Source organism: Cryptomeria japonica, chromosome 8, assembly GCF_030272615.1.
Source record: "Cryptomeria japonica chromosome 8, Sugi_1.0, whole genome shotgun sequence".
In the NCBI taxonomy this organism is placed as follows: domain Eukaryota; kingdom Viridiplantae; phylum Streptophyta; class Pinopsida; order Cupressales; family Cupressaceae; genus Cryptomeria; species Cryptomeria japonica.
The window spans coordinates 255,993,358-256,009,442 of NC_081412.1; positions in this window are offsets into that span (position 1 = coordinate 255,993,358).

Sequence of the window (16,085 nt, forward strand, 5' to 3'; positions counted from 1 at the left end):
ACACACACTATGCAGGCATCAATCCTCTCAACTGGTCTGGCAAGAATCGTGTATCTCTGCACATAGATGCACACACAACATTTGCCAACAACCTCAGCATGAAACACCACATCAACCTTATAAAAAATAGATAGGTCGATAGCATAAACCCTAAACCCTAAACACTTAGGTTGAGAAATTTAGTCGGTTCAATCCTGACCATTGAACACTTTGCATTTGAATACAACTGTCTTGAACAAATATCAAGACATTCTCCATCATTCATTCTTTGCTGCTTCTCGAATGTGATAACCCATCACGTGTTCTCCACCGTTTGCAGAGACTTCGCACATTCCCGAGGTAGATAGGATCAATCTCCTTCATGCAAGATCCTTCACGTGCATGAGGTTGACGTGGCAACATGATCTAATCTCTATTACAATGTTAACTCATCACACAATGCCATCGGTTGAAACATAGAAGCTCAAAATACTTCAACCGGAAACCCTGAAGCTGAGACTACCAACCGGTAGTTATGCCATATGAACCCTAGATACAAAACATTCCTTATACCGGTTCTCATTCTGACATACCGATTCTAGTTCACAACATCATACCGGTTCACTTGGACAAGCATACCGCTTCACTTTTTCACATATGGCGGTTCACAACATCATACTGGTTCTCTTTTTCAGTTGCTTACCTTCAATAATCCTGTTCACTCTTCATCATGTTACCGATTCACTCTTCAGCATATTACCAGTTCTCTTTCAACATATTGACATCAATGACAACACAATATCATCATGTCAACATATTCTGCACATATGCCAACATGAACTTCATGCATCCTTACAAGGAACCTCATGATAGTCCATCTCTCATGACCCCGGGTGTCGCAAAGGAGCCCACTCCCTTACATGGACCCAAAAATAGCATTACAAGAGGCTCTAAGTTAAACAAGTAAATATGAATGAAATATCATGCAGTACCAAACCATGAATAACACATACTCATGAAAGTTAACATCAATAAACAAGAGAAATGAACCTCTTGACCAATCAAGTATGTAAATCAAATCATAATACAACTACAACTTATTAAAAATAACCCAGCAAGGTCTTCACACTTGTTGTCCCTAAAATTAGCAGCATAAATAAATCATTCCCCATGGAAAAATCATCGCGAGGGAATGTCTGAATAACGAAATAAACTTAAAAATAACAATGGCATCCAATTAAGTTTAAATTCAACTTTAAAACACAGCTTAATCGGGTGGCCTTCAGAAACTAAAAAAAAAACATCATAGCACTTAACACTTGACTACTACAAGGATGAGCAATGAAACAACTTGGGGCAACAAATATCTTACGCTTAGCCTACACTATCACTCGTGGGCTCTCCCCAAAAATTATAGATGAACTTCACAAATAACATATATAGACTGTTAACTGAACATTACTTTGACTCCCAGGACAAATAAACAAATACACATAGCTGGAACAATCAACTTGAAAATCAAATAACCATCATTGATTACCTAACTACATAAATTAGAATCATGACATACTCAGGCAACTCAAGAAGGAAACAATTCGAATTTCAATAATAATCTGAGAAAATTCACATTTTCTCAAACACCACGTCGTTGCCCAACCATCAAATTGGGTAGTTGTAGCACAAAAGAATGGATGATTGGAAAATTCATACGCATACAATAGACTAAGAAAAATTAAATTTCATGATTTATATTGCAGATTAGGCAAATGAAATTACACCCCATACGTTGCAAGTTGGGCAAATTTATTTCCAACAGGGAATTCCAAAATGGCAGTTCGAATTGATGTTTTTTTAGTGGTGAGTGGTGGTGTTGTGTAGTAACATCCACCACGATATTGGTGGTGCTGTATAGCAACATCCACCATGATATTGGTGGTGCTATGCACACACCAAATCATGGGTGGTGATGCTGCACCACCACAGAATTGATGGTTTTGTGACACCACCATGTGGTGAAAGGTGCTAAGAACCTCCAACCCATGGTGTTTCCATGGCAACACCATGTCGTGGGGGTGCAGGCACCCACCACGATATGGTGGACGCCACGACATCCCCCATATCATGGGTGGTGCCATAGCACCCAACCCACAATGTGGGTAAAGAAAATAATTATAATAGTAAACAAATAAATTAAAGGGGGCAATAGTAATAAGATTTGCAACCCTTCTAACATGGGTAATGCAATTTATGGATAACCCATAATGCAGGAATAACAACGAACAACAAAAAAAACAACTAGATTTACTAATTAACATAGGGATCAAAATCAAGCCATGAAAATTCGATAATCCAAATGATCTGATATAGATTATTAACAAAATGCACACATTTCTTTTTTATTCTATAGCAATTGTATTCAAAATCATAGAGATGAAAAAAATCAACAGGAAGAATCCTCTCTACTCCTTTCCTTCAGACAAAGACAAACATGAAGAATGCACACAAGTCTAAAATATGAAACAAAAGGGAAGAAGGGAAAAATAAAACCAACCTTTTTCTTGAGTGATGGAAGAGAACCTCTAGTAGAAGAATCTTGCTCACTCCTTCCAGCAACAGCTTCCACCAAAACCAAAATCGATCTTGCAAACAAAAACCCCCAAAAATTGCCAAAACGCCAGTAGAAATAAAGTGCAAAAGAAGACCAAAAATGAAATTCACGACAAGCATAAAAATCCCAAAAGAAAACAATGAAAAACCCTAGCCTTCCAATCCACCAATGAAAATATTTGAAATATTTTCCCTCTACAACCATGGCATTAATAAACTTATTTATATATATATATTTCATTGTCAAAATAATTAAAACATTATTAAAACATTATAATATAATGAGTAGGGTAATTATTTATTACTTACCCTTATTATTTCTATTATTAAAATAATCTAAATAATCAACCCATAATAATTAAATAAAGATTAAATTTAAACATTAAATAAATTAAGTAATTAAAATAAAACAAATAAATAATTAAATAAAGGTTAAAATCGCAAATAAATAAATAAAATTAATAATGCAGAATTCAATAAATCAAATCGCTAAAGACATTAATTATTAGATAAAATCTCAATTAAATATATTAATTTAAATTCAATCGTGAGAATAATCATATAATCAAAAATCGTTAAATAATAATGAATTAAAATAACACTGCCACTAATTAAATCATAAATTATTATTAAATAATTACTAAATCACAATAATTCATTTATCACCAATAATTAAATAAATTAAACACTCAATCCATTCTAAATCAATAAATCACAATTAAAAAGATTAAATAATTAATCTATTACTATAGTCAATAAATCATAATTTAAATAAATTAAATAAGCTAAATAATCAAACTCACAAATCACAACAACCGACTTGACATGGCAAAATTTGCCAAGACAAACGACAAGTACTCTACAACAACCTAGATCTAGGGTGTGGGTAGGGAACCAACGACATCTCTGAACCACATATTTGTCATCGAGAAGAGACGTGCTCGCACATGTAAAGCCAGGGGAGCTCGCACCCTGTTGCCTGGGAGGAATTAAAGTCTTAAACCTGCAACCCTACAACCACAATGAAGATACATGTGCATATACATATATATATATATATATAAATGCATACAAGACAGGCAGGTGGAGGGATATCCCAATGGAACATCCCGCTTGCAATGAGTGATGTGACGTTGATCCCCCATGAAGACAATCAAACAGTCAAACAGTATCCATACAGTGAACATATAACTCATGAAACATCTCATCATAAGTAAATCAAACTAGGGTTAGTATATCCATTCCAAAATGAGGCATGATCCATAAAATCTATCCAAGCACATGATAATCCAGGATGTCATTACTAACCATCTACAAATCATAACTAGTCATGAGCACAGTCAATAACATCAATAGTATAAGATCATGTAATGTCTATCATCAAAATCATCGACTGAGAACATAATAGTCATACATGGTATCCATGCATCTCATAGATGAAATCATATCCAGCATATCCATTGCACAAAATAAAGGTTCGATCAAATAAATCCAAAATGAAACAAGAGTCTGCTCAAGAGTGGGCACTACATGTATGATTTTTCGATGCATATATATTTTTTTGTGTGATTTATTTTATTGCCTTTCTCAAGTAGGAATTAAATTCAATTAAGTAGATTACAGTGACTTGGAGGATTCAAGTTGGATTAAGAAGAAGGACCTGATAATAGAGTTATTTGCATGTTTATTCAAGGCATAAACAATAATGTGGCAAATAACTAAGAGTTGTAGCCATTAGAGGGATTCACATCAATTTGTGGTTTTACTCTATTGTTCTATGAAAAAGGCACCAATCAGTTTTTCCTCCCAAAGCAAATTCTTTTAAATTCATATATATTTTATTTCTATTATAGTTTAGTTCATTTTGATTTTCTATTTTCACTTCATATCAGTGTAAAATAGATAATAAATGGGATAATTGAATTGAAGTTGTGATCAAATAAACCTTTGAAAATTGTATGAGGTTTTATCTACTTAAATATCATCATATAATCTGGAAGAGTTATCAAATAGTGGTTATATTAGCTCACCCACCAAGGTTTAGCAGAGCCTAAAGAGTAGGGAAATTTAACAATCTGGTTATTCCTAGTTGTTGGCTAAATTTGACACTAAATTTGAATATAAGAAAATGGCATAATCTTTAGTGTTTGGTGAACTTGTTGGTCTGGGAATAAACACCTTGGAGTGTACAAAATGTCTTCTTGAACATGTATAAGACTTGTTTTCAGAGGATATTCTACATTGAGGAATCTTTGTCCTTAGTAATATGTATACACATATATATGTATGTATATATATATGTATGTATATATACATACATATATATATACACACATATATATACATATACATATATACATACATATACATATATAAATTTATATATATATACACACACATATATACATACATGCATGCATGCATGCATACATACATACATACATGAATACATACATACATTCATTCATATAGATATATATATATATGTATGTAGATATAAATGTTTGTATATATGCAGTGTCCTAAATTTTACTTGCCTACAATTTTTTCCTCACTTAGGCCTCACTTTGGTGTTCCATCCTCCAAGGCCTGATTGCAATATTGATTCTTCTCACACCACCCATCTACCTCACATTTTCACCAACTTTCCATCTTGACCCCTAGTTTGGAGTCCTAATTTTTAGGACAAAGATGTACCATGCCCTAGTCCCAAATCAAGACCAAGATGTACCACACTATGGTCCTAAATCAAGACCAAGGTGTATATGCATTGGGCCTCTTAAACTGGCCCCAAATTGGCCCTCTCTAATGATCACCTTCGATGAGCGATAAATCTAGCCCCATATTGGAATGTTGCAGAAATTTAATTGGATTTTAGACAAGCAAGTATAAAAGGAGGTTTAACCCTCTCATTTTAAACCTAATCTGAAAATTCAAAATCTCAATTACACTCTAGCGAATTCAAGTGAGTAAGCAATCAGTCTTTCATCAAGCATTTGATCAAAAGTGAAGTCAAGATTCAATGATTGGAGATAACATTCATGTTCTATGTTTTATGAAGACAACCTACTTGAAACCCTGATTCCTTTGTGTAGACAAACAAAACTTCATTAAGGTATATCATTAGTATTTCAATCATTTTCAACATTTCCCTCAAAAGGAAAGTATTTTATTGTAGTCTTTCATTTACATCTTTCAATTCAATTACATGGTTAATTCCAAAATTGGGGTTTCACCTAAGGAAATTCTATATTCCCAACAATTTATTCCTTCTTTATGTGTGCAAGAAATAGGTATAGAGTTACATTCAGGAGGATCGATATAATTCATAGAGACCAAAAGGTTTAGCTTTTGATGATGAGAAATTCGAAGGACCATGGTGAATTGATACTACCTAGTCTTGAAAAATTAACTTGAACTTCTGGGAATAGATCCAAAACATATTCTTCTACTCAGATCCAAGTTGGTGGCTCCATACAAAATCTATAGCTTACTTTTTATGTCAGATTACTTCAATAGTTTACTATCTTGCCTTAATCTTCAACAATTCAATTCAATTCAACTTTAGGAGAAACCCCTACCATAGGAACCTAGAATCTGATCAAAATCTTCATCTTTCAAGGGTAGATCTATTGTATTCCTCTCCTCCCAATTTAATGGTTAATTAGGTAATTTAGTGGTTTTATTATCTTAATTTAACCCTAACCTTAATTTTCCACTATTACATTTTGGTGAACCCGACTTCTCGCACCTTAATTTATGATTTGTGATCTCAAATCTGATTGTTTATACATTTTCTAATTCAAATTTGCATTCATAAGTTTTGTTTTCAAATGAATTACATAAATTTAGAGGTTAAATTCACAAAAAGCCTAATTTATAATTCTAAAATTAAAATTGTGGGTTGCATAATTGTTGTCACGAGGATTGCACCCTAAAAGCTATGTGTAAAACTCAGTAATCCTATGAAACATGGGATGATTTCCAAACTTGTGGATTTCCTATAATGGAAATCAACCTCCAGATGAAGGGTTGGTTCCGTTTAAAAACACCTCCTAAAAATATTAAAGTATTGATTGCCTTGGAAAAGGGATAGAAAGATAACTGGAACTGAAATCCTAATGTAATAGGAGGTGATGCACCTAAATAATTTTGATTCTATTCAGTGTCCTAAACTCACAATCAACTCTTAAAATACTTCAAAAAAATTTCACAATTCAGTTTGGATCATGTAGTGCATAAATAATTTATATAAAGGTTTGAGGTTTCAATCTTTGCTTGAAGGAAAAACAAAATTCTCAGAACCACTACTAATTAGAAACTGATAAACACACTTATATAACTTGAAATAGCATAAAATTTCTCATTCCAAAAACCATAAATGAGACATAAATAAAGGATTTAATGGTAAATCATGGTATTTTCATCAATCATTTATATGACAATGAAGAGACAAGCACAACTTTGAAGCAAACCTGTTGTGTTTTATTGAATACTGAAAAGAGTTTTTGTTGTTACAATGCTTGAATATTGTAAAAGTGAGCTACAATCTCTTTCTTCTATGAATGTGAGCAAAAAAAATAACTCCCTAAGAAAAGAAGAGAAGAAAAGACTTATAGAAGAATTCTTGAGAAGAACTTGAAGCTGAGCTATTGTGCCTTGTAGAACTAAAGATGAACCGATGGTCTTCTTTCTTGACTTTATCTTCAATTTGCATGATCTTTAATCATTTCTTCGTGGGTCGAATTTGAGGGAAATCCATATATAAAGAGGCTTAAAACAACTACAAACTGAGAGTTAACTGATTTAAAAGTTGTCTCTTGTTGTGACCAACCTATGTGGGTCCTTAAACTGATGTGAAATTTATGATTCACCTTTAAAACAACCTCTCTTTAGGTCATAGACTGAATGCAAACTAAAACTCCAACTCTTGAATTGGATAAATGGTTGCTTTTAACTGATTGCATTATTTTTTCAAACTAGTGGCTGACTGCATGAATCAAAGGGATTGATATTTCACTTAAACTTTGGCTAAACCTTTGTTATGCATAGGAGAACCTAAAGAGTTTGGTTTATCTTTTTTATTGGCTCTTCCTACACTTGGCATGTAACAACTTGTCAAAAATCTATTTATTGCTTCATGGTGACCTTCAGTTGTGCACCTGTTACTTGATCATAAACTTATTGATATCCCTTGACACTACTTCTGGTGCTTTGGACATCTTATATTTCTCCTCAAAATTGAGTCGGAACTTGCTCACCGTATCTTTGGTATGACTACATTTTTTATATCTTTGATAGGTATTGAAGGTTGAGTCTAAGGATTAAGGGACTATTCATTTACTTATTTTGATTCCTCACTGTTAATAAGAATTCTCTTAGGGAGATGTCATTGTTCTATACCTTCTTGATGATCTTTGCTACATGGATTTTGTAATAGGGTGATAAATTAGGGTTTCCACCATTAGATGTATGTAAACCACTATTTTTTACTTGGGGACCATTACATTAGGGAAAGATAGGAATTAGATAGATCAAAACCTAGGAGGGTTGAAGGCTAATCTAATTCCAGAGGGTTTGGAATGTACCTCTTCTTTCCCTTGATTTGAATTGATTTGTTGAAGGTGTTGAAATTAGGGTAAATGTGCTAGAATTGATGTAAGAATGTGTAAATAGTGAGCTACAATTGTTGGATCGAGCCATGAACCTCGAGTTGAGGATTGTAAGAAGATTCAGATTTGTTCCTAGAAGGAGCTCCTAATTTGTCAAGACCGGTGTGACGGTCGCTCTAGTCCTCCGCACTTTTCGCACTCCAATGGGGGATTGATTTGTGTTTCAAAATAAAGCTTATTCTAAAGATTGTATCTTCGTACCTACTTCCTACACACAGATAGAAGGGGAAATAGGTTGGTAATAGGGGTTTGCCTAAGTCAAACCTCGGTTCAGGAATTAACCTTGAATGAAATATTGCAAATACTGAAATAAATAATGGAATGATATACATCACATTTGCAATGACCGATAATGATACTTTTCTTCTTAAATGTAATCACAAATGTTGTATGAAATGGCATGGACATAACAAAACCCTAATCACACACACATTCTTGCATTTGAATATTGTAACTTGCTCCACAATGTTTGAATGAAGATATGAAGCCTTGAAGACCTCTGAAAATGCTTCATAATGAACACTTTAATGCTCGATTTCTTAAATATGGAGACTTAGAAATATTAGGTATGAAATTAAGTCAATCAAATGCCTTTATATATGAGATCCCGCGTCAATTTACCGATTAGGCCGACCTACAATGGTCATATAGAGTCAACAAATTTACTTCCCATCGAAGAGGTGGGTCTCATTCCTCCCTTGAAAATTGGGCCCCATTGAGGTGGACCAAGGAATTGGTGGCACCCTGTTCCTCCTCAATTAGGGACCAAAATTAGGGTCTAGGGAGGAGGACACAAATCCAAGGGATCATTTGGTAGGTGTATGGTGTAGGAGCACCTAGTTTTGAGTACAACTTCTTCATTTTGGTGTGTTTGTTCATAGTTTTATTTGTGATGGTGAATAAGATTCTTCTCTTAGGTCCTCATATGTTTTTGAAATGTTTTGATAAGTTGAATGTCCTAAGGACAATGCATGTGCTCAATTTTGGCTTGTAAGCCATTGTAAGCCTAAAATGGCATAATCTTGCATTTTGATGTAAAATGCCTTGAATAGCCTTGTTTGGCATTGTGAAATGTTAATGTAATGGTATTTAGTCATCCTAGATGGTTTCAAGGAGAAAACAAATCATGTAAGGCAAAAATGCACTTTTTGGCAAAAGTTGTCAAAGTTGCTTGACAACTTTTTGCAACATTGAGCAACTTTTTGCATTTTTGAGAAAAGGGTTGGTTAGGAAACCAATGGAGAGTTCGTTAGGACAAAAATGGAATATAAATTCCCTGAGAATGAATGTAATGAGTTTTTTGAATGCCTAGAGTAGATTGGAATACAAATTGGAGACCATTTTTGAGTTTTACCTTGCATTTTTCAAGAATTAGAGCAGCAGTCCGTACTTAATGGATTGATTGCATTGTTGTTCTTTTCTTGTTGTTGTACATGTTCTTGTAGTGCTCTGGAAGCATTTTGGTTAGTTCTATTGCAGTTTTGAACTGATTTTTCAATTTTGCAAGTTCTCGGCCTGAGTAAGGGTTTGAGAGGCCCAAACATGGTTCTAGCTTGAAGTCCTTTGAGTTCTTCTCAATAACCCTTGGGACTTGAGCCATGTAACCTTTTTATGGTGTATATATCCTTTAGTTTCCTTTGAGGTCATTGAAAGGCCAATGAACATCATTTCCTAGGCGAGCTCAGTCATAGCCCAATTAGGAAATAAATGAAATTATGCAAGTGTTTGCAGGAATGAGCAGGGTTGAAGTTGCAGAGTGACTAGAATAAACAAGTGAGGTGTGGTAGAGCATATGTGTGAGTTTGGAGGTGTGGAAGATCAAGGAAGACACCTAACCAATGGGAAAAGACCAAAACAAGCCTAAAACCCTCTAAAACAAGCATTTCTCATGTTTCATACCTGTACGGTCATAATGAGATTCCTCACTTCATAAATTGGAAAGTAATTCCAAAAGGGTACTCAGATCACCTATGAGTTTGTGTGGGTCTTTTGGGAAATTGTGAGAAAATCCAAAAAATCCAGTTAGGGAGGGCTAATTGGGGCTCTAGGGCTACTAGGCCTAGAAACTAGGAAAAGAAAGGAGCGATGGGAAAAAGAACCAAACCCCTAATCAAAACCAGTTGAACACTCCTAGAAAAAATAAAGAACACTTACTTCAACCTCTACAAACATTTATTAAGAGCTTGAGAGTAGAAGGTTGTATTTACTCCTGTGAATCTTAACCATGCCTGAGCAATCAATGAACACATATTGATTGGGAGCACTCCTAGAGAGTTGATGTGCTTAAAGTGATTAGTAGACTAGATGAACAAAGAAGGGAGCTCAATAGTACAACATTTGACTTCCCTTAGACAAGGAATTAACTCTCTTTGAGGTTACCTCCCCATCATAGTGGTATCAGACCAAGCAAAATTTGGGAAGAAGCCAACATATGACTGACACTAAATCAGTAGGAGATAATAGTCTAAGGATGGTGACCAATGCAGAGTTAGCCAAGAAGGTAGAAGACCAAGAAGAAGAAAATAGACTCATCAAAGAAAGATTACTGCAACTAGAGAGCAAACTAGACACAGTTAAAGACAAAACTGAGAAAGTGACCATAAAAGTCAATGAAGGGAAGGGTAAAGAAGTTGTAGAAGAGGATAGGACACCTGAACTAGACCCTATTCTACCTGAAGAACCTTTCATTAAAGCAATCAAAGCCTTAGGAGGAAAATCCCTAGAAGGAATACCTCTTTTTTGTGGAAAAATGGATCTTGAGGTAGTCCTAGAATGGATAAAGGGATTGGAGAATCACTTTGAATGTGATAGAATCAGTGAGGCACAAAAGGTGAAGGTGGCCAAGTCTAGATTGAGAGAGGCAGCATTGACTTGGTGGAAATTTATTCAAGAAGAGAGGCAAAAAGAGGGCAAGAACCCCATAGCTACTTGGAAGGGCATGTTAGCCAAGGTGAAACAGGCATACATCCTTGAAGATTATGAGATCCAGTTGCATAAGAGGAGACAAAATTTGAGACAAAGAGACTTGGATGTGAGTAGCTACACTGAGGAATTTTGGAAGTTGTGCCTGAGATCCCAGGTGGTAGAAGATGAGAGCATCAAGGTAGCCAGATACTTGAATGGATTGAGATGGAATATTCAAGAGGAGTTAAGCTTGTTATGCCCCAATACCATGCATAAGTGCTATCAATTAGCACTGAAAGTGGAGGAAAAGAGAAACAAGAAATAAAAACAAAGCAACAAAGGCAGAGGTAGGGGAAGGGATGGCGAGGCTAGAGAGGTAGTTTTGGTGGAAGAAGTGTAGACCAAAGATCCCAAGGGGAATCCAAGTTGGTTGAGAAAAGTAGGGATTTCAATAGCAAGAGCAACTATAGAGGAAGGGGATCTAGCAACTCTAGTAGGGAAGGTCTAGTGGATCAAGAAGAGGGTCCTATTTTGCCACCATGAAGTGATACAATTGCCATCAACTTGGACACCTAGCCTATAGATGCCCTGAGAAGTCTTCTTCATCCCAAGGAGGTGAGAGGAGAGTAAATTATGCTCAAGAGGATGCAGCAAACATGAAAGCATCAGAAGTAAGTTTGGATTCAGAGGTTGGAGAAAACTTCATGATAAGAAGAGTCTTGATTAAAGAACCGGTTAAGGAGGAACCTAGCCAAAGGAGATCTTTGTTCAGAATAAAATGTAAGATCATGGGTAAGGTATGTAGGGTGGTGGTGGATTCAAGATCCACAGACAAACATAGTATCAGAAGAAGCGGTGAGTAAGCTCAATTTGCCAAGAATACAACATAGTGATCCCTATAGAGTTGCATGGCTCAATAAGGGGTAGCATGTTCTTGTAAATGATCAAACTTGGGTTGAGTTCACCATTGGAGGCTACAAAGACAAAATCTTGTATGATATCTTTCCCATGGATGCTTGCCACATACTCCTAGGTAGGCCATGGTAGTTTGACAGAAAGGCAATAGACCATGGAGAGAAGAATACTTATACCTTCCAAAAGGATGCAACCACCTACAAGATCCAATCCATAGGAGACCAAGTAGAGGGCAGATCCAAAGGTCCTAATGTGCTGCTAGTTGGTGAGAAAGAGTTTGTCAACACAATCAAAGAGGGAGAAGGAGTGGGATTTGCCATTGTTGTAAAACCAAAAGAGGATAGAAAGGAGAAGAAGGCTAGCATTCCTAAAGAAGTACAACAGATCCTAAATCAGTTTAAGGACATCATTAGTGATCGTACACTAGCTACATTGCCTTCTCAACATGCCATAAGTCACCAAATTGACTTTATACCAGGAGCTTCTTTGCCCAATAAGGCAGCTTATAAAATGACTTCAAATCAAAACAAGGAGATAGCCAAACAAATACAAGAACTCCTAGACAATGAATTAATCAGGAAGAGCATCAACCCATGTGCAGTACCCATTGTTTTGGCTTCAACGAAGGGAGGTACTTAGAGACTTTGCACTAACTCTAGAGCCATAAATCGGATTACTATCAGATATAGATTTACCATCCCAAGAATTGAAGACTTGATGGATTGTTTGGGAGGTGCTGAATACTACACCAAGATAGACCTCAATAGTGGTTACCACCAAATCAGAATAAAGGAGGGTGATGAATGGAAGACAGCCTTCAAGACTACAAAAGGACTCTATGAATGGCTTGTTATATCATTTGGACTCACAAATGCCCCTAGCACATTCATGAGACTCATGAATTAAGTCCTCAAGGATTACATTGGTAAATTTGTTGTTGTTTATTTAGATCACATCTTAATTTTTAGCAAATGTAAAGATGAACATCTTAAGGATATAGAAATTTTATTGAGAACACTATGTGATGAACAAATAACCATCAATTTGGATAAATGTGAGTTTATGAAATAGGAGTTGGTGTATCTTGGGTTTGTAGTCTCAAAAGGTGATTTGAAGATGAATACCTCTAAGATGGAAGCCATAATCAATTGGCCCACATCTAGGACAACAAGTGAAGTAAGAAGTTTCCATGGTTTGGCTCAGTTTTATAGAAAGTTCATTAGAGGATTTAGTGAAATATGTGCACCCATGCTTGAGACAATAAAGGGAGGAATGAGAACTAAGTTTGTTTGGACAAAGGAAGCACAAAGGGGATTTGATCTCTTGAAGACAAAGGTGGCTATTCAACTAGTACTTATCCTACCAAGTTTTGACAAGCTCTTCACAATTGAATGTGATGCAAGCAACATAGAGGTTGGAGCAGTTTTGAGCCAAGACAATAGACCGGTTTCCTTCTTAATGAGAAACTCAATGATGCAAAGAAAAGGTACTCCTCCTATGATTTTGAATTGTATGCACTTCTACAATCTCTTAGGAAATGGAGGCATTATTTGCTACCTAAGGAATTTGTCGTTTACATTGATAATCAAGCTCTTAGCTTTCTTAATTCTCAAGAAAACTTGAACCATAGGTATATTAAATGGGTAGAATATTTGTAGTCATATACCTTTAACATTAAGCACAAAAAAGGACAATGTAACAAGATAGCTGATGCATTGAGTAGGAGATTACTAACAGTGCAAGAAGTGCAGCTCAAAAGCATTGGAGTGGATAGTTTCAAGAACTTGTATGAAGAAGATGAAGACTTTGTTGCTGCCTATAAGGTTTGCCAAGAGTTTAGACACCATTTTCATAGTGACTATGTAGATTACACCTTGAAAGATGGCCTTTTGTTCAAAGGAGGACAGCTATGTGTGCCTAAAGTGTCTATGAGAGAAAACTTGATGCAAGAGAAGCATAATGGATGCTTGAGTGGACATTTTGGTTTGAACAAAACTTTGGAACTTGTCCAAAGGTTCTACTATTGGCCTCAAATGCAAAGAGATATCAAAAGACATGTGGAGCAATGTGTGGTTTTCCAAAAATCTAAGGGTACATCTTCCAATGATGGACTTTATCAACCTTTACCTATTCCCAACCGGCCATGGGAGTGTGTGAGTATGGATTTTGTTGTTGGTTTACCTAAAACCAAATCAGGTTTTGATAGCATCTATGTTGTGGTAGATAGGTTTAGTAAGATGGCTCATTTTATTCCATGCAACGTCATGATGCTATCCACATTGCTCACTTGTTTTTCAAAGAGATTGTTATAATCCATGGTTTACCTATCAGCATTGTATCAAATAGGGATGTGAAGTTTATTGGTCAATTTTGGAAGACTTTGTGGCAAAGATTGGGTACTAATTTGTCTTTCAGTTCAGCCTATCATCCCCAAATGGATGGCCAAACTGAGGTGGTCAATAGAACACTTGGAAATCTACTTATATGCCTAACAAAAGAGTATGGTCAAGCTTGGGATCAGATCATCCACCAAGCTGAGTTTCCCTACAATGATAGTGTGAATAGGTCCACTAGTAAAAGCCCTTTTGAGGTGGTGTATGGCATTCATCCGAGAGGATTTTTGGAGCTCATAGATGTGGGAAAGATGGGATAGTAGAGTGGACACACCTTAGACATGGCTCAATCAATGAAAGAGGTTCATGAGCAGGTTAGGACAACCCTATTGGACACTACTCAAAGGATCAAGCACAAAGTGGATGAGAAAAGAAAAGACATCCAATTTGTTGTTGGTGACATGGTGATGGTACATTTGAAAAAGGAAAGACTTCAGACAGGTGTCCCTAGCAAGCTTCAAATGAGGAGGACAGGTCCTTGCAAAGTTTTGGCTAAGTATGGCAATAATGCATACAAGGTAGACTTACCCGGTGATATGGCTTTGTCACCCATTTTCAATGTGGCAGATTTGGTGCAGTATAAGGGCACACTTCCAAAAAAAGATAGCAGAGTTTTAGAGGTCTCTCAAGCACTTTCAGACCTGCCCTTACCAACTGCACCCATTCCCCAAGCCGAGAAGGTGTTATATTCTATAATTTTGAAAAAAACAAGGCATTCCACCTACATGGAGCACTTGGTCAAGTGGCAGAACCTTCCAGCATTAGAGGCTACTTGTATACCTAAGGCATACTTCTCTAAGCATGGAGTTCCACTTTCTTTTCTACCTCAAGGAGTCACTTGACTTCTTTTCTTTGGAGGAGTATGGTGCACAAGCACCTAGTTTTGAGTACAAATTCTTCATTTTGGCGTGTTTGTTCATAGTTTGGTTTGTGATGGTGAATAAGAGTCTTCTCTTAGGTCCTCATATGTTTTTGAAATGTTTTGATAAGTTGAATGTCCTTAGGACAATGCATGTGCTCAATTTTGGCTTGTAAGCCCTTCTAAGCCTAAAATGGCATAATCTTGCATTTTGATGTAAAATGCCTTGAATAGCCTTGTTTGGAATCGGACATGTTAATGTAATGGTCTTTATTCATCCTAGATGGCTTGGAGGAGAAAACAAAGCGTGTAAGGCAAAAATGCACTTTTTGGCAAAAGTTGTCAAAGTTGCTTGACAACTTTTTGCATTTTTGAGAAAAGGGTTGGTTAGGAAATTGATGGAGAGTTATTTAGGCCAAAAAGGGCATATAAATTCCTTGAGAATGAATTTAATGAGGTTTTTGAATGCCTGGAGTAGATTGGAATACAAATTGGAGACCATTTTTGAGTTTTACCTTGCATTTTTCAAGAATTAGAGCAGCAGTTCGTACTTAATGGATTGATTGCATTGTTGTTATTTGCTTGTTGTTTTTTTATATGTTCTTGTATTTCTCTGGAAGCAATTTGGTTAGTTTTATTGCAGGTTTGAATTGAGTTTTCAATTTTGCAAGCTCTCAGCTTGAGTAAGGGTTAGATAGGCTCAAACATGGTTCTAGCTTGAAGTCCTTTGAGTTCTTCTTAGTAACCCTTGGGACT